The 23,426-nt window shown below is 36.6% G+C and overlaps 1 protein-coding gene and 1 long non-coding RNA gene across 4 annotated transcripts in view; one reads left to right on the top strand and one right to left on the bottom strand.

Moving 5' to 3' along the window:
* Positions 1 to 23,426, top strand: part of LOC126416741 (serine/threonine-protein phosphatase 6 regulatory ankyrin repeat subunit A-like) — a 716,260-nt gene that overhangs the window by 451,212 nt on the left and 241,622 nt on the right. The gene's annotated exons all lie outside the window — the stretch shown is intronic.
* Positions 1 to 23,426, bottom strand: part of LOC126416752 (uncharacterized) — a 106,294-nt gene that overhangs the window by 7,280 nt on the left and 75,588 nt on the right. Inside the window, exon 3 of one of the 2 annotated variants that reach the window (XR_007575516.1) lies at positions 10,869 to 11,218. The exons of the other annotated variant lie outside the window; for it this stretch is intronic. This is a non-coding gene — a long non-coding RNA (uncharacterized LOC126416752). Of the gene's footprint in view, positions 1 to 10,868; positions 11,219 to 23,426 lie in introns of those variants that run through there. 2 annotated transcript variants of the gene reach the window in all.

The raw sequence follows: 23,426 nt of genomic DNA, 5'->3' as shown, positions 1-23,426 counted from the left end.
TGTCTTCTTCCATTGATGCATGCCTGTATTCATCGTGGCATACTATCCACAAGTTCATCAAGGCAATGTTAGTCCAGATTGTCCCACTCCTAAATGGCAGTTCAGCATAGATCCTTTAGAGTGGTTGGTGGGTCACGTCATCAACAAACAGCCATTTTCAATTCACCGCAGGCATGTTCAATAGGGTTCATGTCTGGAGAACATGCTGGCCACTCTAGTCGAGCTATGTCATTATCCTGAAGGAAGTCATTCAAAAGATGTGCGTGATGGGGGCATGAATTGTTGTCCATGAAAATGAATGCCTTGCCCATATGCTGCTGATATGGTTGCACTATAGGTCGGAGGATGGCTTTCGCATATGCTACAATGATTACAGCACCTTCCATGACCATCAGTGGTGTACATTGGCCCAACATAATGCCACCCCAAAAGAGCAGGGAACCTCCACCTTGCTGCACTCACTGGACAGTGTGTCTAAGGCATTCATCCTGACTGGGTTGCCTCCAAATATGTCTCCGACGATTCTCTGCTTGAAGGCATATGCGAAACTCATCAGTGAACAGAACGTGATGCCAATCCTGAGCGGTCCATTCGGCATGTTGTTGGGCCCATCTGTAGCATGCTGCATGGTGTCATGGTTGCAAAGATGGCCCTCACCATGGACGCCAGCAGTGAAGTTGCGCATCATGCAGACTATTGTGCACATTTTGAGTCATAACGTGACTTCTTGTGGCTGCACAAAAAGCTTTATTCAACATGGTGGCATTGCTGTCAGGGTTCCTCCAAGCCATAATCCATAGGTAGTGATCATCCACTGCAGTAGTAGCCCTTGGGCAGCCTGAGTGAAGCATATCATCAACAGTTTCTGTCTCTCTGTATCTCCTCCATGTACGAACAACATCGCTTTGGTTCACTCTGAGACACCTGGACACTTCCCTTGTTGAGAGCCCTTCCTGGCATGAAGTAACAACGCAGACACAATCAAACTGTGGCATTGACTTAGACAGTCAATGCCACAGTTTGATTGGTTGAACTACAGACAACATGAGCTGTATACCCCCTTCCTGGTGAAATAACTGGAACTGATTGGCTGTCGGACCCCCTCCATCAAATAGGCGCTGCTCATGCATGGCTGTTTACATCTTTGGGCGGGTTTAGTGACGTCTCTGAACAGTCAAAGGGACTGTGTCTGTGATGTAATATCCACAGTCGATGTCTATCTTCAGGAGTTCTGGGAACATGGGTGATGCAAAACTTTTTTGATGTGTGTATCTGCTTCTCCATATAGATTTTGTTTGAATATTTTCCCTGAAAATTGCCCTCCCAATGATGCAAGTGTTTTAAACTTGTTTTGTAACAACAGAAGTCATCATCTTATAAGGTGTTTCAAGGAAGGAGGGAACAGTGGGGAAAAGTTTTCATGTTCATTAAAATGGAAATAAAATATCTTATTTGTATAAAAAGAAAAAAATTCCTCGAGGAGACAGTACTTACCTTCCAGAAGCTAAATTATAATTACTATTGGTAAACACAAATAAAAGTAGAAAATGATTTTAAACAGTTTTTTTTCCTTCCAGAGAGAGGAAAGAGGGATAAGTTGGTCCCTCAGACACCAGGTTGGGAGGGACTTTCCTTTGTTGTATCAAAGGAAGACAAGGACGAAGAAGGAGGAGGCATCAGAGAGAGAAAGCAGTCAAAAATGTACACTGTACAATGAGATGTTCTCTGCCAACTCCAATCCAGAGATAACAGAAGTACAATATAGAGACTGGGAAACATGAAGATAAAACACATAAAATATTACAAAAGTAGAGCTGAGTAACTAAATAACGAAATACTGCAAAAACACTATAAATGTACATAATTATATACTAAACAAGTGCTACAAAGAAAACTGGGGAATACATTAATGAGACTGAGTACGAGTAGGTGGCAGTATGTAAGGATATGTTGGAGGAAAAATTTTTCAGTACTGGATTTCAGGGAAACTGGTACCATGTAGGAGGTTCCCTTTCTCATGTCTAATCACTGTGCTCTTTGGTATGTGCTATCCGAGGTGGTTCTTTGTAAATACTTTAGGAGTAAAAGAGACCATTCATAAAAAAGGCAGAAGCATTGAGTCATTGACAGGTGCACAAAAGAAAAGGAGAATACTTGCTAGCTTTCAGAGTAATCCTTTTTTGGGCTAGAAAACCAACAGGCACAGAAAACACAGAAACACACACATTCCTGTGCCTGTACATGGCACTGGTTGGATGCACAATGACAGTGCTGCATTTTGGCAGGTGGACTAGATTGGTATGGCGGATGTGTTTGGTGGGGCTTCCAGCCAGCACCATGTAGGGACATAGGTGTGTGTGTGTGTGTGTGTTCCTACAAAATTGTATCAAGACGATTATTTGTTGATCTGTGTGCAGCATATGCATCCTTTTTTTTAATCATTTCTACATCCTGAGTGTTGCTGTTTAATTCCAACATTTTTACATCTTCCTCATTTCTTTATTAATCTCACCAACTGATCTCCTATTCATACCTATTTATGTTGTACGTTTTTCAATCCTAGTCCTTCTACTGCTTTTGTTGCACCTGTTTTAAGGTAATTTCATTAGTTCCCCACTCCTTCATGACTCATAGTCCATTTTGTTTTCATATGGTTTTCCATGGCAGTCTTGAGATTTTGGTCCATTTAACTTGTCTAGTTTCAGACGTTGCAACTACATACTTCTTAACTTTTGAATTCTATCTGGCATTTCACTGCTACTAGGTTATGGTTACTATCAGAATCTTAACTGGATAAGTCTTGCATTCACTGACTGTTTTCCTGAAACTAGTGTTTTAACAAAATGTAGTCTATTTCATATCTTCCATTATTACATTTCATAAGTCATGATGATTTCTTACACAGTGTGTTCTTGAAATGTGTATTGAGAATGATGGACATTTGTGCAGCACTTAATTCATTTAATCTTACTATTCTCTTATTTTACTCATAGAGGGCAAGTTTTCTGTTTGTTTTCTGTTTCCTTCTTTCAATAATGGCTGCAATCTTAGCTTCTGTTGTGACTAAATTTTCATCACCACTGAAATATTTTGTGAGCTCATTAATGCAGTAATAGGATTCTTCAGTTTCACTATCATCCAAATCTTTAGTATTCAAATATGCTTGTATATTTACAATGTCTGTTGGATACTCATTCAATTTTACCATCGGTGCTCTGTCATTTTTCCACAGATAATCCTTTAACCTACTCCTTCTTGTTGCTACTCCTTTCCAGAATGAATGTTTACTCTGCTGTGGAGTGTGAGTTGAGCTGAAACTTACTGATAGATTAAAAATGTGTGCTGTATCAGGATTCAAACCTGGAAGCTTTGCCTTTCTTGGGAAAATGGTTTACCAACTGAGCTATCCAGGGAAAATTCACAACTGTCCCCCATTCCCCTTCACAGTTTAACTTCCACCACTTCCTCTCTTCGATTTCCCAAAGTTCACAGATGTTCTCCTGTATACCTTGCAGAATTTGAACTACTGGAAGACAGCATATTGTGGAGAAATGGCTTGGGGGTTGGTAGAAGGATTTTAATTCTACTGTTGAATGTGTGTTGATTTGAAACTTACTGGCATATTAAAAAGTGTGCTGCTTTGTGACTCAAACCCAGAACCTTTGCCTTTTGTGGGAAAACACTCTATCAACTGAGTTATTGAAACTGTATCATTATGTGACCCAGTAGGAACAATCCACTGATCTCCACTCCCAGAACTTCCTTTTTGTACCTATTTTGTGTCACTGGTTCATAAAATATCATGCTTTATCCTTTTAATTTATACTTTAAGATTTTATAATTTCCTTTACTAACTTAGCACTCTAATATTTCGTGGGCTCATTCTAATAAGGTTTGTCTTTTCTGCCGGTGGTACCTAATGTGCAGTCCTCATTCAGAGATCCAAACAGGCAACTATTTTACCTCTAGGATATTTTATCCAGAGGAAACTGCAATAACATTGTTAGTTGTGACCTGCATATAATGGAGCAAGGTGAGCTGGTTGCCTCCTGTTGCCTCAGCCTAAAAAAGTACAGGGTGCTGATTGGAAAGGTAACTCCAAACCTCGGTGAGGGGAGAGAACACCATACGGGAACCATATGGAAACAAAAATTGGTAAGGCACTTGGAGCTAATGTTCAGTACTAAAAATCAAATGGGGCAAGGAATTTATGAAAGATTAGAAATAAAACTTCCAAAGAAATTGTACACTGTAGGTGGGATCATAAGACATCATCATCATCTTTTAAAGGCTATGCCTTGCCACTGAAACCATATTTGTTACTTTTCTGTTGAGTGTTTCAGTTCAGCACACAGTTTGAGTTTAAGTTCATCCATCACAGAATCTACATGATTCATCTACTGTCTTCCTTTTCCTTTCTTACCTAAAACCTTTGGTGGCCAAGAACGCATTGTGACATATCATGCCACCAGTGAATTTTGTTTTCCTCTTTTCTATGGTACTGATCCGTATCACTGTTGTATCTGTTTCCTTGAGGACTTCTCATCTCACTTTCTCTCTCTAGCTTATTTTCATCATCCTTCTCCAGTTCCGCATTTCCACTGTATTCAGGCACTAAATACACTCTTTCATTAGAAACCATGTGGCACCGCAATATTTCAAAACACTTTAGACAAATGATTTTATAAATTCTTTCACAGTCTTAATATTTATCTGCCTACTGGGATGAAGCCGTTTCTTGTTGCTGAAAGCTGTTTACTGAGGGCATTTCTGCTTTTGATTTACATGGTGCAACAATTGTCTTGACTGACAATGCTTCCTAAGTAGCACAACTGACTGCATTATTGTATGTTTTCAGCATTTATTTGGATATTTATTTGTTTCTCTTGGATTTTTTGACAGTTATTACTTTGGTTTTTGAAGTGTTGACTTCCAGTTATACTTTCTTTAGTGCTGATAAAAAAAGTCACAGAATTTTGTTTTAGTTTGAAATATGGCATCCCGGCTAAGACACAAGTTGAAAATATGGTCACTATTTTTTATTTACTTAAATTCGCCATATTTCTTGACAGTACCTTTTCCGTTAGACGTTTGCAAGGCGATATTAGTCTTGGCTTCAGTTGTCTAAGTATGATTCCACAATGCATCTTTGTCGGCTGCAGAAAAGACGTGGTTCAACGTGTTTGCCTCATTTTGGTGTTTCAAATACCATTTCTTCAAATGTAGTTTCTTTTTTATAGTTAATACAAAAAAATAGTAACATAATTGAAAATTATTTATGACGGCGACCTTCACATTCTTCTTCCGTCAACACACACCAAGAGTTAACAGCCGACTGACTATAGTCAAAGACGACTCCAACGTCAAAGATATTTTACACAACACACAAGCTTCCACTTGTAATCAGTCTCTTTGCTATTCTTTGATACATTTACTAATAGTAATCAATATGCTTTCACTCTCAAAAGCAGAAGTAAATTAACATATAATAAGACAAATTATAATAAATTCTGACAAAAAATATAAGATAACATTTACAATTCGGTATCGACAAATACGGTAAAAAAATAACATCTCCCAGATCCATTACAACTGCTCCCCAGGGCTTTTGTTGTTATGGACATATGCAACAAAATCCCGACCACACTCAGTGATGGATCTGTATTACATAATTAGTACATTAATGATGCAGTCTGATAACCTCTTCCAAATTTGGACTCTTTGAATCTGTGGACTTGTTACTGGCTGTTGTTGCAATGATACTTCCCCATCAATCCCATACACAAAAAATTCAAGTAAAGAAATTATTTGACATGACAAATATATATGGTATAAAACATACGTGAGAAATATTCTAACATACAGCAAACAGACTGAAAATAATAGAAAGGTAAAACTCATTTCCTAGAATAAGATTTAAATTTTTTTTATATTACTGATAATTTCATTATGCTTACATATTGTACAGTAAAATGATACTGGACATACATAGTGTAGTTTTTTATATATATATTTGCTTTACTCATGGTTTTTTTTTTGTATTTTTTTTTTTTTTTTTTTTTTTTTTTGCTTATGATTTTCTTCTTTTAGTACAGCTAAAGATACATCAGTATTATCTAAATTTTTTTTTGCAATTATTTATGTACACTTGCCTCTCTACTACAGTATTACTACAAGTCACATTCTTGTGAAGAGTACTTTTGCTCCCTACAACATCAGTATAAACAACAATAAATTGCTCATATATCATGAGGCTTTATCTACAATTGGTTTTGAAACTTATACCTTTGCATGCATGTCCTCACATGCATGCCTTCACCCACAGGGAAGACTTAGCTTCCAAAAATTAGAAAAATTCAGAAATGCTCACTATGGAGACCTTTTTTTTGTAAAAAAGTAAAAATAAATCTTTCTCTCATTCTTTGTTACAACAGTGTTTATTCATCAGTTTCAATTAACATGTGACTTCAAATTATTAATTTATACATGCAAATATACATACTTGGTTGTACAGGTAGTTTTGTTCTAACAAGCATATTCCAGTGGAGGACTTTTGTTTTAGATGATAATAGGTTATTTAAATTTTGAAATTATGATTTCTGTTTATATACTTTTACTCCACCACCTTTTTTCGAAACCACTACTAGAGGATTATTATATGCACTGATACTCCTTTCTATTATATTACATCCTTCCATCTTTTTCAGCTCTTTCTCAACAGCAGGTCTTTTTGATATTGCAATACTGTATGGTTTTATGAAAAATGGTTCGTGAGGTTTTACCTGAAGCTCACACTGATAACCCTTTACCCTACCAGGTATGTCACTGTATTCCCACAGCAGATTTTCTAACTGTTGTTTTTGCTCCCCAGATAAATTTTGTGTTTCTGAAATTTTCAAATTTACTAAATTCCCAAATTCAACTTCATCAGTATCAAATCTATGAGTTTCAATATTCTCCAATCTATTTTCTTTTAGTTAATTGATACTGTCAAAATTTCCGTTACTCAGATCACCAAGTGTGTTCACAAAATTTGTCTGAATGTATTCCCTTTCACTAGTTTCTATCAAAAGTTTTCTTCCAACCCAATCAAATGCTGTATTTACTTTTACTATCCAATTCATACCCAAAAGAAAATCTTCATTAAATTCCTGAATTACAAAACATCCATGTGTGAACAACTTGCGTTCAATTAAAAATGTCACTAAAGCCTGGCTTTTTACCAATTTACTGCTTCCCCTTCCAAGAATTTTTTCACAAATTTAATTTTTATATCATCTGGTGAGTGAGGTAAAAAACAATCCTTACAATACTGTATAAAATCAACGGGATGTAAGGGTCCATCTACCGAAAAGTGCTTCACTGGAATATTAGATACAAGATTGCATGTGTTGACATTGTGATTTTTGCTTTGAAATTCAATGTCAAAACTTTCAAGTTTTTTGCTAAGTTCTCTGACAGATTTTTTGTTTTCTAAATCATTGCACTCAACCTTTTTTTCTAAAGTTACCAAACGATTGTCAGTTTTTTGTTCTACATTTTTTATTAAAACTTTTGTGTTCTCATCCAAATTTTTAATTTCCCCTTTTATCTCATTAAAATCAATTAAATTTCTTTCCCTATCTACCAGTAACTCATTTTTTACAATATTAATTTCACCACTCAATTTAGCATCAATTTCATTTACTTTTGCTTCCACAGATTCAATTTTTTCCTCAACACTGCCAACTCTGTTCGAAAGATCACCCACTTGGGTATTGACTGCTTGGACTTGCAACAAAATGTTATCAATTTTTTCATCCCAGTAAGTCTTATTGTCATCAACTGATTGTTTAATTTCTTTAGTGAAATTTACAAGAAAACTTTTTAAATCAAATTGATCGGTTCTTTCTGTTTCATTTGACCTGTCCTGATGTTCCAAGTCTATTAAATTACTGCTTTCTACTTTAGGCACAATACTCTCGAAAATCTCATAAGTCATTGTAAAGAACAAAAATTTATACACAACAATACAAAACAAGATAAAAATATTGTTTTAACAAAATACGAGGGTTTCGTGACTTATCTGGAACACTCTTCTACTGTTACAAAATCACGTTTTCCATCCATGTGATTGTTGACCAAAATTCTTGAAGTATTTTCTTCTGTCGAAAATTATATTTTTTGCCGAAACATTTCTTCTCCAAAACTTTTACTTCCCGATGAACAAAAATACTGTAACACACATTCTGAAGAAACTGTATTAACACACAAAAATTTTCTTCCTCGTAGCACTGTTGAAGATCTTGTGAACACAATATCCCGGCTACAGTCCCCAGTTGAAATAGGGCATCCCGGCTAAGACACAAGTTGAAAATATGGTCACTATTTTTTATTTACTTAAATTTGCCATATTTCTTGACAGTACTTTTTCCGTTAGACGTTTGCAAGGCGATATTAGTCTTGGCTTCAGTTGTCTAAGTATGATTCCACAGTGCATCTTTGTCGGCTGCAGAAAAGACGTGGTTCAACGTGTTTGCCTCATTTTGGTGTTTCAAATACCATTTCTTCAAATGTAGTTTCTTTTTTATAGTTAATACAAAAAAATAGTAACATAATTGAAAATTATTTATGACGGCGACCTTCACATTCTTCTTCCGTCAACACACACCAAGAGTTAACAGCCCACTGACTATAGTCAAAGACGACTCCAACGTCAAAGATATTTTACACAACACACAAGCTTCCGCTTGTAATCAGTCTCTTTGCTATTCTTCAATACATTTACTAATAGTAATCAATATGCTTTCACTCTCAAAAGCAGAAGTAAATTAACATATAATAAGACAAATTATAATTAATTCTGACCAAAAATATAAGAAAACATTTACAATTCGGTATCGACAAATACGGTAAAAAAATAACATCTCCCAGATCCATTACAAGTTCCATCTCCAAATCTGCAGTTAATGCTGTGTCATCTGCAAACCTTTATGGTGGATGACTTGTCTGTTATTTGATAATGCTGATCTTTTGCTTAAATTTGCATATGGCCTTGACAGTGAACATATTGAGTAAATATGCAGGTAGTGTGTAACCTTGTCTCATTCCCTGCTAAGGAATGGTTAACACACACTTTATAAAGACATGTCTTTTCTAAAGAAGAGCAGATATGAAACAATAATGAGTAACAAGTAAACTCAGATGAGTACACTTTGGAGGGGGGGAAAGAAAAAAGAAAGAAAGAAAGAAAAGGAAGGAAATGCCTAGATGAAAGTGAGAAGAAGCTGCTGCTTCTGCTGCTGTTACTTATAATCAAGTAAATTGAGCCAGAAGCATTTACCGTTTGAGAGTGAACCCAAATGGCCGGAGTTGTAAGTTTGTTATCCATAGTGTTGGTTTTGTGTTATAAAACATGTCCAATCACTTGGTATTGTTAGTTTCTAACACAAAAAGTTCGTGAAAATTATGTTCTCCTTGATAGTTTCTAGCTCACCCCTTAATCTGTTAGCTACAGTAATAATAGTGAATACTGGTGTAAAAGGTGGGCAGACAAATAATGGAAACTGATTAATGATTGCTGCTTGAATAATTAAACAATTTAATTGCAAAGATTAACTGAAAGAAAGTGGAAGGTACCCATATCCTAGGTAAACTTTAACTGGTACTAATATCAACAAGCCTTCGATGTCAATACATTTAAGATCACTATTCATCATTTAAGTTATGTACTTATTCACATTAATTCCATTGCGTGTAGTCCTGATTATAACGATTCAGGATTGCTCCTCTGCTGCTTGTGCAAATTCCTCATGTCTGCTCTGAGCCTCCTGATGCAGGTTACTCGGCACAGGCAAAATGAGGAACAGACAGGTGCGGTCGAAGTGAATGTATGAATAAAACTTTGCTTTCCTAATAACTTTTTCTAACACTTTTAATGCACACCGGAAATACATATTTTTATAACAGTAATAAAGAAATTTTGCAAAATTCACAAACTACTGATGTTGCACTCATTTGTTCAATAAATACATATTGATATGAGCAAGAGCAGCTAGAATAGTCAAAGTTTATTATTTCTGCTTAACTTTGTGCCCATTGATGTTGAAATTGTTGTTTGGCCATTTTTCTAGTTGATAGATTCTCCGACCTCCTAAACATAGTTGGGAGGTAACTTGAAGTGATATTATGATGCATGTTACTTTCTTCACATCAACTCTGTAATAAATGTCAAATTTGTTTTAACACTAGGTCACACACAATGAAGCTTTACAACATTTTCAGTCCATGAACTAAATGAGCAATTATCAGAGACAGGCAACAACTTCTCCATCAGTGCATGACAGACTGACTCTTATTACTTGTTGACAGTTACAAAAGTATAAGGAGTTTACTTACATAAATGTACCCATAAAGTTGATAAAAATCAGTGTTTCTTAACCAGAGAGATAACAGTCAGTTCATAAGGAAATGCGTTTTTTATCAGTTTAATCTTTTTGAATAATTATGGAGAGCAATGAGTATAATTATAATACTAAATTTGAATATTCATAACTTTAAGCTATAGTGTATTGACTACTTCAATACTTCACGGAAAAAAAGTGTGTTGAGCAGTTCAATTACAGTAGCCCACCCAGAATTTTGTAAGCAATCACATATGAACTATATTACGACACAAAAATTATGGAACTCCTCAAGGCTATTTTAGCAAATATGAGAGAGACAATTGACTTTTTTTAAAACAGAAATGTGTGTAGTATGTATAGAGTTTAATGTGATTAATTATTATTTTAAACACAGCTACATAAAACAGACATTTGCCAGTAGCATAAGAAAATTAATTAGTTAAAACAGTTCTTGACATAAATACATTCAACATTGATGCTTGATGTAAAAAATGTTCTTTGTATTTGGCATACGTGCCTCATTGCATATATGTATGATTTATCATTGTTTCTGACAGCAGAGCACAACATGTACATAGTTTTCACTTTATAAAAAAAATGGTATAAACACCAAACCTTTCTTCACTTCCCTTTTTCTTTTCCAAGTCCTTGATTTACCTCGTCTCATTACATGTAATATATCAGTCCTTTTCACATGTCAGCGTGGTAGAATGTCCTTTACATGAGTGTGAACCCTTGTGACATCTCAGCTTAATAGAATTTCCTTTCAATGAATGTGAACTCTTCTCACATCTTGGCTTAAGAGAATGTCCATTACATCATTGTAATGTCAGCTGCAAAAAACATCACTAATTAGTTTCTGGTGACATTAGCAGCTATACGTAGGTTAATGGGAATAAGATTTAAGTGCCTGCCATTGACTTAATTTCAGGGAGAAACAGACTAACATGAACTTTTTCTCAGAGTAAGATATATTGGTAGAAATAATAGCTGAAAGTTGAAATTGAAGATAATATAAATATTTATACAAATCTTTATATGATTCAGCAAATGAAACAATTTAACCATGTTTAAAAAACAATATTAATATTTGAGATATAAAATTAATGTTGTCATCATCATATTACACAAAATTGTCCCTTAGGTTAATTTGTTGCATAAATTACCTTCTCAAAATGCTACATGATTCATTTTCAGATATTGTTAATAGTAAGTGTCTTATGGTCAGAGTTGTTTTAACTTTTAGATGTTATCAAATGATCAGCAACATTCTGATACTACAAATATTCCTTTGTATTCAATCCTTCTACTACTACTTCCATCATTTTTTATTGCCCAAAGTTCCTCTTTCATTACAAGAATTATTCAATGTTGTTTTAAGTTTTTGTAATTAGTTCCCTAACTCTGACTTCAACTTTTTCATCAACATAATCAGTCTTTCCTTAACATTATTGGTATCTCTTAAATATATCACAAAGACTACTTTGATATACACTGAAGCACTGAAGAAACTGGTATAGGCATGCATATTCGATTACAAAAATATGTAAAAAGGCAGAACACAGTGCTGCAGTCGGCAATGCCTGTATAATGCAACAAGTGTCTGGTGCAGTTGTTAGATTGGTTACTGCTGCTACAAAGGCAGGTTATCAAGATTTAAGTGAGTCTGAATGTGGCGTTATAGTCAGCACATGAGTGATGGGACACAGCACCTCCGAGGTAACGATAAAGTGGAGATTTTTCCATACGACCATTTCATGAGTGTACTGTGAATATCAGGAATCTGCTAAAACATCAAACTTCTGACATCACTGCGGCCAAAAACAGATCCTGTGAGAATGGGACCAACGATGACTGAAGAGAATTGTTCAACACGACAGAAGTGCAACCATTCCGAAAATTGCTGCAGATTTCAATGGTGGTGCATCAACAAGTGTTAGCGCGAAAACTGTTCAATGAAACATCATCGATATTGGCTTTTGGAGCTGAAGGCCCACTCATGTCCCCTTGATGATGGCATGCCAAAGCTTCACTGCTGACCTGGACCTGTCAACACTGACATTGGACTGTTGATGACTGGGAACATATTGCCTGGTCAGATGAGTCTCATTTCAAATTTTATCGAGCAGGTGGATGTGTACGGGTATGGAGGCAACCTCATGAGTCCAGGGACCCTGCATGTCAGCCGGGGACTGTTCAAGCTGGTGGAGGCTCTGTAATGGTGTGGGGCATGTGCCGTTGGAGTGATATGGGACCTCTGAGATGTCCAGATAAGAATCTCACAGGTGACACTTATGGAAGCATCCTGTCTCATCACCTGCATTCAGTCGTGTCCATTGTGCATTCCAACAGACTTGGGCAGTTCCAGCAGAACACTGTGACACCCAATGTGAGTTCAAAGACTTCCACTGACCACCAAACTCCCCAGACATGAACATTGTTGAACATATCCGGGATGCCTTGCAATGTGCTGTTCAGAAGAAATCTCCACCCCCTTGTATTCTCACAGATTTATGGAGAGCCCTGCGGGATTCATGGTGTCAGTTCCCTTCAGCACTATTTCAGAGATTAATTGAGTCCATGACACATCATGTTGTGGTACTTCTGCTTTTTTTTTTTTTTTTTTTTTTTTTTTTTTTTTTTTTTTTTTTTTTTTTTTTTTTTTTTTTGGGGGGGGGGGCTGCACAATATTAGACAGCTGTATATCATCTCAACATACTCTTAAACCAGTGAACATCATATAATACTTAATCTTCTCACCGTGTATTAATAGTTAAACTACAATCAGCTTCAGGGCATACAGACTCCAACTATTACTGTCGTTCGTGTCTTCTGAAAATCGGTTTCCTTGCTTATATAACTCCTATTACATAACACCATTAGGACAATAATTTTAAAGTAGCTATCATACACAAAATTTCATCTCAAAAGCTTTAGTTTATAATGAGATTTTAGTTCTTCTACCGTAATAAAAGTGCTCACTATGTGTCGACAATGTACCAAGTCTGACTGACCCACCTTCAAGATGACAAAATAAGTTTCCTATAACAGCAAACATAAATGTTAGTATTCAGATATTTTTTAACTAATTAGGATCAAAAATATTTATCAAATGTATGTTGTTAAATGGTAAAAATTTTGATATCAGTCATAAAATATTAATTTAGCTTTCAAAGAGAAGATCATTTAAATGTGTCTGCCTGCCTGCGTAATTGACTGGTCAGCAAGGCTGAATGCCATGTGAAGGGCCTGATTTTGATTCCTGGCTGGGTCAGAGACTTTCTCCACCCGTAGACTGGGTGTTGTGTTGTCCTTGTCATTTCATAATCATTGATATGGAATGATCAAAGTGGTGTCGAATAAAGAGTCACACAACGGGTCCGAAGTCTCCGAAAGGAGACTCCCGGCCAAAATACACCATACATATGTTTCATTTCACTCTAAGTAATCACATAAGTTTACAGTGGATTGTTTACAGAAGAAACATAATTTGGGAGAGAGATAGTATGGGTAGAAAGAGATAACATTAATAGATTTAAAGATAGAGAAAGAAGATGTAGCTCAGAAAATAAGAAGGAAACATTGCTACAGCAGCTTGAGGCCCTGTGCTCTCCAAGCATATCAGATACAAATGAGCTGCACGTTGCTTTCATTGATCAAATATTAAACGCTCTGAATAACCAAACACCACCTATTGGGATATTTTGTGATCTCTCAAAGGCTTTTGACTGTGTCAAAGATGAAATTCTTCTGGATAAGCTTAAGTATTGTGGTATGAGTGGGACAGTGCATGAATGGTTTAATTCATATTTAACTGGAGGAATGCAGAAGTACATATAGCCTGCAAAAATCAGGAGAGTCCTGTACCTGGGGAGGTATCAAGAGTGGTGTCACACCAGGGTTCAGTTTTCAGTCTCTTGTTGTTCTTAATATATATTAATGACTTGCCACTCTATATTCATGAAGATGTGAAGCTATTTCTTTTTGCTGGTGATACAAGTATTGTAATCACCTCTGAAAAACAAGAATTAGCTGAGTAAATTGTAAATAATGTCTTTCAGAAAATTGTTGAGTTAGTCTCTGCAAGTAGACTGTCCCTAAATTTTGAGAAAAAACAGTATATACAATTCTGTACAGCAAACGGCGTAACACTATTGATAAGTATGGTCTTTAAACAGTAGTGTGTTGTTAAGACAGAATTGTCAAAATTTATGGGTGGGTGCATTGATGAGATATTGCACTGGAAGAAGCACATTTATGATCTGCCAAAATGGTTAGGTTCAGCTAGTTATGCCATCAGGGTTATTACAAATTTTGGTGATAAACATATCAGTAAATTAGCCTACTATACCTATTTTCATTCACTGCTTTTGTATGGCATCATGTTTTTGGGTAATTCACCATTAAGAGAAAAAGTATTCATTGCAAAAAAGCATGTGATCAGAATAGTAGCTGGAACCCACCTAAGATCACTTTGCAGATATTTATTTAAGCAACTCAGGTTATTCACAGTACCTTTGGAATACATATCTTCACTTATGAAATTTGTTATTAATAACCCATTCCAGTACACAAATAATAGCAAAGTGCATAGCTACAATACTAGAAGAAAGGATGATCTTCACCTTTCTGGGTTAAATCTGACTTTGGCACAGAAAGGGTGGAATATGTTGCTACAAAAGTCTTCGGTCATTTACCAAATAGCATTAAAAGTCTGACAGATAGCCAACCAACATTCAAAAATAAGTTTAAAGAATTTTTGAATGACAACTAATTCTACTCAATAGATGAATTTTTAGATATGAAGTGATAACTGTAAAATAGTGATAATTATTATTATTATATTGTGAAATGAAAACTTATGTTAAACTGACACATTCCACATCACTATGAAATGTTGTATTCACAATCTGTGGAACAAGTATTAATGTAATGTAATGTATATTCCTCTAATGGGGTCATTTCTATCATAATACAAAGTTGACACATTGCAAACAAATTAATCAAAATAATAGTAATTGCATATATGTATATAAATCTGACAATTTGTAAATGCATCTTTCAATATTTGACAAATACAAGAAAATATTCAATTCTTTTTCTAATGAAAAACCTTTTTCTTCCATCTCCAAATTCTTAATTATCCATCTCTATCTTTTTTCCTTTCTAAGTAATCAGACTTGTCTTACCAAACAGGTGGTCTAATGTATGTGTTAGCATACTTCACTCTGTTAAAGTTATTTTCCATGATTTCAGTATTTTTTACGATCCCATTACACATTTTTACTTTCATAATCATTTAATGCCATTAGTAATTTTCTCTATGTTCTCAGGTCCACAGTAAGTATGTATTAAACTTTGAGTTCATCCCTTGATGCAAACACTTACTTCATATTTACAACTGACAATAGTACAGCATAAATCAGAATATAGTTCCCTAACTTAAACTTCAACATTTTCCCTCAACATATATTTACTATCAGCTTCCAATATATCATCATCTCAGCATCACTTTAATCACTTCATTTCTCAGAATACGTAGACATGTTCCAACAGCAATCACCTCCACATTGCAAAATAAACAAAAATATTCTGACCATCCCACATGACATTATTCAAATTAGAATCATTCAGTATCTGTTCGTAGTGTTCCTCACTTCCATATTATGGCATAGTTTTCAAATTACACTTATACGGTCTAAAAATCAATCCTCTCTTTCTAAAACCAAAATTTTCCTCATAAAGATGATTACTATGAGGTAACAAGTTATTTAACATAACTTCAAGTTAATTTAGTGCATATTTAATGCAAAAGGGTCTCTGTTGATTCAGTTTTTCATAACAATTCAATTCAGGTGCTGACTGTAAATAATAATTCATGTTCGACATCAAATTTTTTAAAAAATGTATCCAAAATATGCGTATACAATTTAAAGAAACCAAACAGAAAAGAAATCCAAAAGACAGTAAATAATATTATTTTTCCCAAAGTATTTTCAACATAAATACTGTAATAATGCTCCAATATTCCTAGATTTCATCTACCATTATTCTTCTACTACACAAAACAAGGTACATGTTAATGCACATCTAATGAAAAGTTCTTCAGTACTGTTTCCCATCAAAAATAGTAAATTATGTATTCCATTTCAGAATCAAGTTACTGTTGTTTTGAATAATGGCAGAAGTTTATCTCACAACTCAGACAGAATAAAGAGACATACCACAACATAACTAATTACTTTATGCAAATTACTAAAAATCATAGTATGTTTCATTTTGTAGTACTATTCATCCTACAACACACTTATCACAAACAATAAGCTTAATAAAGACAAAAAGCATCAGATAATTACTGTACAATATCAATTTTACCATCATGTAGGTTCAAATATTAAGCGCTCTTTGTATATCATTAGTTTATTCCAAAGTATAGCTCAATAGTTCAAGAAAAGATTCATTACCAAAAACATAAATAAAGTCTTTTGCTTTGTCTGTATGAGACAAACATTTTTTAAATAGCACTGTTGCTTCTCTGAAGCTTGACTGTTAGGGGGCTTTTAATCAACACAAACTGTGGCACTTTAATTGTGTGCTCTACTACTAACCTTTTGTAGATATTAATTCTTACACATTATGGTACATAACTTTTGGTAATAAATAAGACAGATTTACTGTTACAACTTACAGTTTTTCTAATTTGGGTCAGAATCAATTAAGTGCATATAAGATGGCGGGCACTGAGTGACGCGCGTTTCTTTGGCTCGTGAGTTTTTCCGCTCATTGAAGGTGTTACAGAGAAGTGCGGCAGTCCACAATGTGTGCATCCGACTAAACAAGTGTTACTTGCCGTGGTGTGTTGTTCTCCGTTGATTACCACAAGTGATAAGTGACAAGTGAGTGAAAAATGGGAAGAGCACGAGTAAGCGGCAGCAGGCGAGGCTACAGGGACGCAGGCAGCGCGGCGCCCGGTCTCTGGCGGCAGGTGAGGCCTCGCTTCCCGACATCGGGGAGCTTGTCCGGTCCCAGGTGAGTGCAGCCCCGCACAGTAAAGACATGCCAGACGTAATAGTGCAGTCCATCACGGACTCTGTGACGGCTGCGGTCATGGACAAACTGCAAGAGTCTGTCGGGCGCAACAGCACCGAAATCTAGTCTCTTAAAAAGTCCCTGGCCGCACAAGAGAAAAAAGCCGCCGACCTAGAAGCTAAACTGTCTGCGGCCACCGATGAAATTGAGCAGTATCAGCGAAGGAACAGCTTGCGCTTGTTCGGGGTAGCTGAAAACGATCGTGGAAACACCGACGACCTGGCCATTAGCCTCGTGCGTGAGAAACTTGGCATGCAGATCGACATGGCCGATATTGACAGAAGCCAGGCCCATAATAATTAAATTTGTGTCATACCAGAAAAGAGCTGAAGTGTTTGCTCAGAAAAGAAAACTCGCCAAGAGTGGGGTTACCCTGAGGGAAGATCTGACGCGCGAAAGACTAAAAGTTTTGAACATTGCGATCACACAGTTCGGCCTTCAAAATGTATGGACCCGGGATGGCAGGATCGTAGTCAAGACGGAAGGAGGGAGGAAAATGGTGACAAACATGACCGAACTGAAAGACTGAGCGAAATCTCGCGAGACACAAAGTCTCATATTGTACTCTGTCTAATATAAGTTAATTTTTATTCTTTCTTTTCATCTTTTTACGTAAATATTGCTTCGTTATTTCTATAAGTACCATAAGTACTCTATTTATAATCAGTCAATTGTTTCACATAAATATTGCTTCTTTATTTGTCTACCATAAGTGCTCATGTATATTCATATTGTCAGTCAAATGGGAATTAACATTCTCCATTAACAGGAATCTCCTTAAAACCGCCTTTCTATATCTGTTATTTTCATCCTCGTCACTACCACTACTACTACTATTATCTTTTTCGTAACCACTACTGCCACTTTCCATCTTTCTTTTCGCTCCCTTCTCCGATACCTCCAGCTTGTCTTTCACCTTTAGTCCACAGACGCTTGAGTCAGTCACGACCTTGGACACACCTGTAAATATGTCTTCCCCCGCGAAATCCAGCTTTTGTCCCTCTTCCGTCCAGCAGGTAGACGGAGCGCGCTCGGTCCTACAGGCGGCCACAATGGGACGGACTGGTTCCAGCGGCGGGCTCTTTGTGGCCCACGCGAATGCTCAGTCGCTAACGGCTCACTTCGACGAGTTCTGTGACCTGTTCTGCCAATCGCTGTTCCATATTATCCTCGTCTCTGAAACTTGGTTGAAACCAAACATTTCTTCCAACGCTATCTGAATCACTGGTTACTCTCACCTAAGGGCAGATCGTGAAATACGACGCGGGGGTGGTGTGGGTGCCTATGTTCGCTCTGATCTGAGACCTACCATACTATGCACATCGGATGCAAAGGGCGAAGGAGAAGCAGAGTTCTTGTTTTTCGAAATAAATACATCAAATCAGAAACTGCTAATTGGAGTAATCTATAAACCTCCAAACGTAGGTGCTATGTCCTCCTTTCAGTCTGCCCTGTCCTCGCTCGTGACACTGTATGAACACATAATCATTATGGGCGACACAAACATCGACTTACAGTTAAAATCTCCCTCTGCAGAAAAACTAAGGAGACTGTTCCACTCCAATGATATGAGTTTAACACCGCTGGACCCAACTCATCACACGCCACACAGCCATACACTCATAGATATAATAGCAACAAAGCGACCAGATAAAATAATTCGCGCCAATCAGACATCTGCTCCAGGACTCTCTGCTCATGACGTGATATTCTTAAATTACTCAGTACATACTACCAAAGAAAAATCTCACCTGGTAACCTACAGAAACCTAAAAAATGTTAACCATGATGCTCTTCAAAAGGATTGCTCAGACATCCCTTGGCATGACATAAGCAATGAACCGACTTTAGACGGAAAAATTCGGGAATTATGTCGCAAAATTATTGCACTGTATGATAAACATGCTCCTCAACGCACTGTCAAGGTAAAGAGAGCTCCCGCTCCGTGGCTCACCACTGCATTATGTCAGTTAATGAATAAACGTGATGCTGCACATAGGGCCTTCAAGCGTAACCCAACTCCCGAGGCGTACGAAGCTTATAGGAAACTCCGAAGTAGAACCAAGCAAAGCGTGAGGAATGCCAAGATCAGACATGCCTGCTCTGTCGTATGCGGCATATCAAACCCGGCTGCACTGTGGAAAAAGCTGCGCAGTTTCGGTATAGGGAAGCGAAGGTCTGACGCTGTTTATCAAGCGTCTGCAGAAGAATTAAACAATTTCTTCTCAACAGCTGTAAACTGCCACGCAGCGACAAATTACCAGCCCCAAGATATCAATCTCTCGAGAGACAAGTTTTTCCTAAAACATGTCACTACTGGCACAGTACACAAGGCAATTATGAGAATCTCTTCCGAGGCAGTATGAAACGATGGAGTGAGCATTGGCATGATTAAGAACGTCGTAAACACTATTACTCCAGTTATCACAGACATCTTCAACCTGTCTCTTGTCAGTAGTACATATCCTACTGAGTGGAAGCAAAGTTTAATTCAACCTATACCCAAGACTGACAACCCTAAGTCGCCAGGTGACTACAGGCCGATCAGCATACTACCTGCAATATCTAAAGCCCTAGAATACATCGTCCATGAACAGCTGACGGATTACCTCAAAACTCATAACATCGACGACAAATATCAGTCAGGCTTTCGAAAGCACCATAGTACAGCAACTGCATTAATCAAAGTAACTGATGACATTAAACATGCTATGGACAGACGTGAAGCTACCATCCTAACACTGCCTGACTTTAGCAAGGCTTTTGATACAGTTGACTTTTATATATTACTAATTAAAATGAAGCAGCTGAATTTCTCAAATAGTGCAATACACTGGTTCGACAGCTACCTCAGAAACAGAAGTCAACAAGTCATCTGTGGGTCGGAAAAGTCATCATGGAAAAACGTGTGCTCTGGAGTTCCCCAAGGCTCCATCCTTGGTCCATTACTCTTCTCACTGTACATTAATGATATTTCTTCAGTGATTCACTCCTGCAACTACCTTCTATATGCCGACGACATCCAACTGTACATAAGTGCAAGCCCCAAGAACATTACTGACTAAGTAGCGAGTATGTACGCAGATCTTTGCTCTGTTTCTCGATGGGCACAGAACCTAGGTCTGAAACTAAACCCCAAGAAATCCCAGGTCATACTTATATCTCATCCAAAGTTAATCAGTCGGTACTTTCGCGAAACAGTCCCTCAAATACTCCTCAATGGTACCCAACTACCATACCAAAGAACAGTAAAAGACCTTGGAATTATCTTGGATGAACACCTAAACTGGGAAGAACAAACAGTCACAGCTTGCCGGAAATCGCTCTCCTCCCTACATGCGATTCAAAAATTTAGAAAAATATTTCCAACCCATGTTAAACAAAAATTAGTCCAAATACTAGTCTTGCCTAATCTTTACTACTGTGATGTAGTTCAACACGGCACAAATATTGAAAATTCCAGATGCCTCGAGCTAGTGATGAATGCTTGATTTAGATACGTATGAAATATACGGTTGTATGATCATATCAGTCCTTCATACTCCCAGCTAGGTTGGATACGCCCACATAAGGCACGCGATCTCCACACGATGTGCTTACTTCATCGATTTCTTAGCCACTGGTGCCCCCAATACTTATCTTCTCACATTAAACACCTACCATCATTCCACAACCGCAATACCAGATCGGATACATCTAGCATCTTGGCTGTACCTTTACATAACACAAAATCTTTCTCCGTGTCATTCTCCATCTCAGCCATACGACTATGGAACGCGCTCCCCTGTGATCTGCGTCTTATCCAGAACCACTCAACATTCAAGAGGGAACTCAAGACTTACATATTAGGGACGGTATAGCCACCATTGTTGTGCCCCTCTCATCTTTTTCTTTCTCCTCTCCATCATAGCTTCGAATTTTACCATTCTATTTCTCTTCCTCTAACCTATCTACCTCTTCTACATCTCTTTCACCCCACTCTATCGTCTTATGTCTCTGCTTCATGAGAATAACTCACAAGCTGCAAGAATATAACGAGAAAATTCCCAACTAGCAATAGGACTGACATTCATAAAAGAAAAATATGTTTACTTTCATATACATAGTCATTATTATTATTATTATTATTATTATTATTATTCTTGATTGTTATAATTATTTTTTGATTGTTATAATTATCATTGTACTACTTTTATAATCTCTATTTTTTTCTTTAACATTAATACTGTATAACATGTTATATGTCCTTAATGTTCTGTAGAAACTGAAATTTGTTGAATCTGAGTATGCCTGGTTAGGTGTAAGAGAGGGCCTGAAGGCCCTAATCTTGCCAGGTAAAATAAATAAATAAATAAATAAATAAATAAATTAACTCGCACAGTAATATTACTACAGTGTTGCTTGGAATTGTCCCTGCTTAATTTTTGACCAGACACTGAAATTTGTGTGTTTAAATTATAAATTTTCATGTATACCTGAGCATTGTAAATATTACTTTCACTACCACAAGTTTGCAGACTGCATTTCAACAACAAAACTAATAACAAAACTGGTTTTGATTAATTGTCCACCAATTAAGCTGTCACAGACTGCAAAAATTTAATAGCCTTTCAGAAAAAGATGTGTTTTTGAAAATTTCACACATTTCTGCTGACACAGCTTGTTTCCTAGGTAGTCCAAACAGTCCTGAGATATTAATGTAAATGTAGGCTTCTGCAGCCGTTGTCACAGTCAATAAAATTCTTCTGGGTTCAAGGGCACATTGTCAACTATAAAATTCCAAAGTTTTGGTGACTTGCAAGACGCCTTCCTCAGGGTGTATTGATCTGAAATACGCCATGAGGAAGGCATCTTGCAATAGTCGCCAAGACTTCAGAATTTTATAGTAGACAATGTGGCCTCAAATCCAGAAGAATTTTATTGACTCTGAGATATTAAGTTTGAAACCACTTCATTGCAAAGTTCAGATAATGTCATGCTGCAATGGGCATGGATTTTATTTCATCGTCAGTGCAATCAACTGCAATTAAACTCTTTTCTCTCTCTCTGATTATTAAGTTATCTTTCAAAACACAAAAAGAGTTATATTCTTCATTATCATTTATTATTATATTCAAGTCATTTATTCAAGTCATAAACATTTTCTGTTTCATTTAATGAATTAGTTGCTTATTTAATCTCCACATCCTGTTGTTTAGGAAAGTTATCTATCTCGGCACAAGCATCAGCAAATGCTATATTTTCAGATGCTCATTACTATTGTTGTTGTTGTCCTCTTCAGTCTAGAGACTGGTTTGATGCAGCTCTCCATGCTATTCTATCCTGTGCAAGTTTCTTTATCTACCAGTAGCTACTGCAACCTACATCCTTCTGAATCTGTTTAGTGCATTCATCTCTTGGTCTCCCTCTACGATTTTTACCCTCTGCACTGCCCTCCAATAGTAAATTGGTGATCCCTTGATGCCTCAGAATATGTCCTATCAACCGATCCCTTCTTCTAGTCAAGTTGGGCCACAAATTTCTCTTCTCCCCAATTGTATTCAGTACCTCCTCATTAGTTATGTGATCTACCCATCTAACCATGAACATTCTTCTATAGCACCACATTTTGAAAGCTTCTATTTTCCTTTTGTCTAAACTATTTATCATCCACATTTCACTTCCATACATGGCTACACTCCACATAAATACTTTCAGAAACAACTTCCTGACACTTAAATCTATACTCGATGTTAATAAATTTCTCTTCTTCAGAAACACTTTCCTTGCCCTTGCCAGTCTATGTTTTATATCCTCTCTACTTCAACCATCATCAGTTATTTTGCTCCCCAAATAGCAAAACTCCTTTACTACTTCAAGTGTCTCATTTCCTAATCTAATTCTCTCAGCATCACCCGACTTAATTCGACTACATTCCATTATCCTCATTTTGCTTTTGTTGATGTTCATCTT

This window comes from Schistocerca serialis, chromosome 1 (assembly GCF_023864345.2).
Source record: "Schistocerca serialis cubense isolate TAMUIC-IGC-003099 chromosome 1, iqSchSeri2.2, whole genome shotgun sequence".
In the NCBI taxonomy this organism is placed as follows: Eukaryota; Metazoa; Arthropoda; class Insecta; order Orthoptera; family Acrididae; genus Schistocerca; species Schistocerca serialis.
The sequence above is the reverse complement of the archived record's forward strand: the minus strand, read 5'-3'. Positions and strand labels throughout refer to the sequence as shown.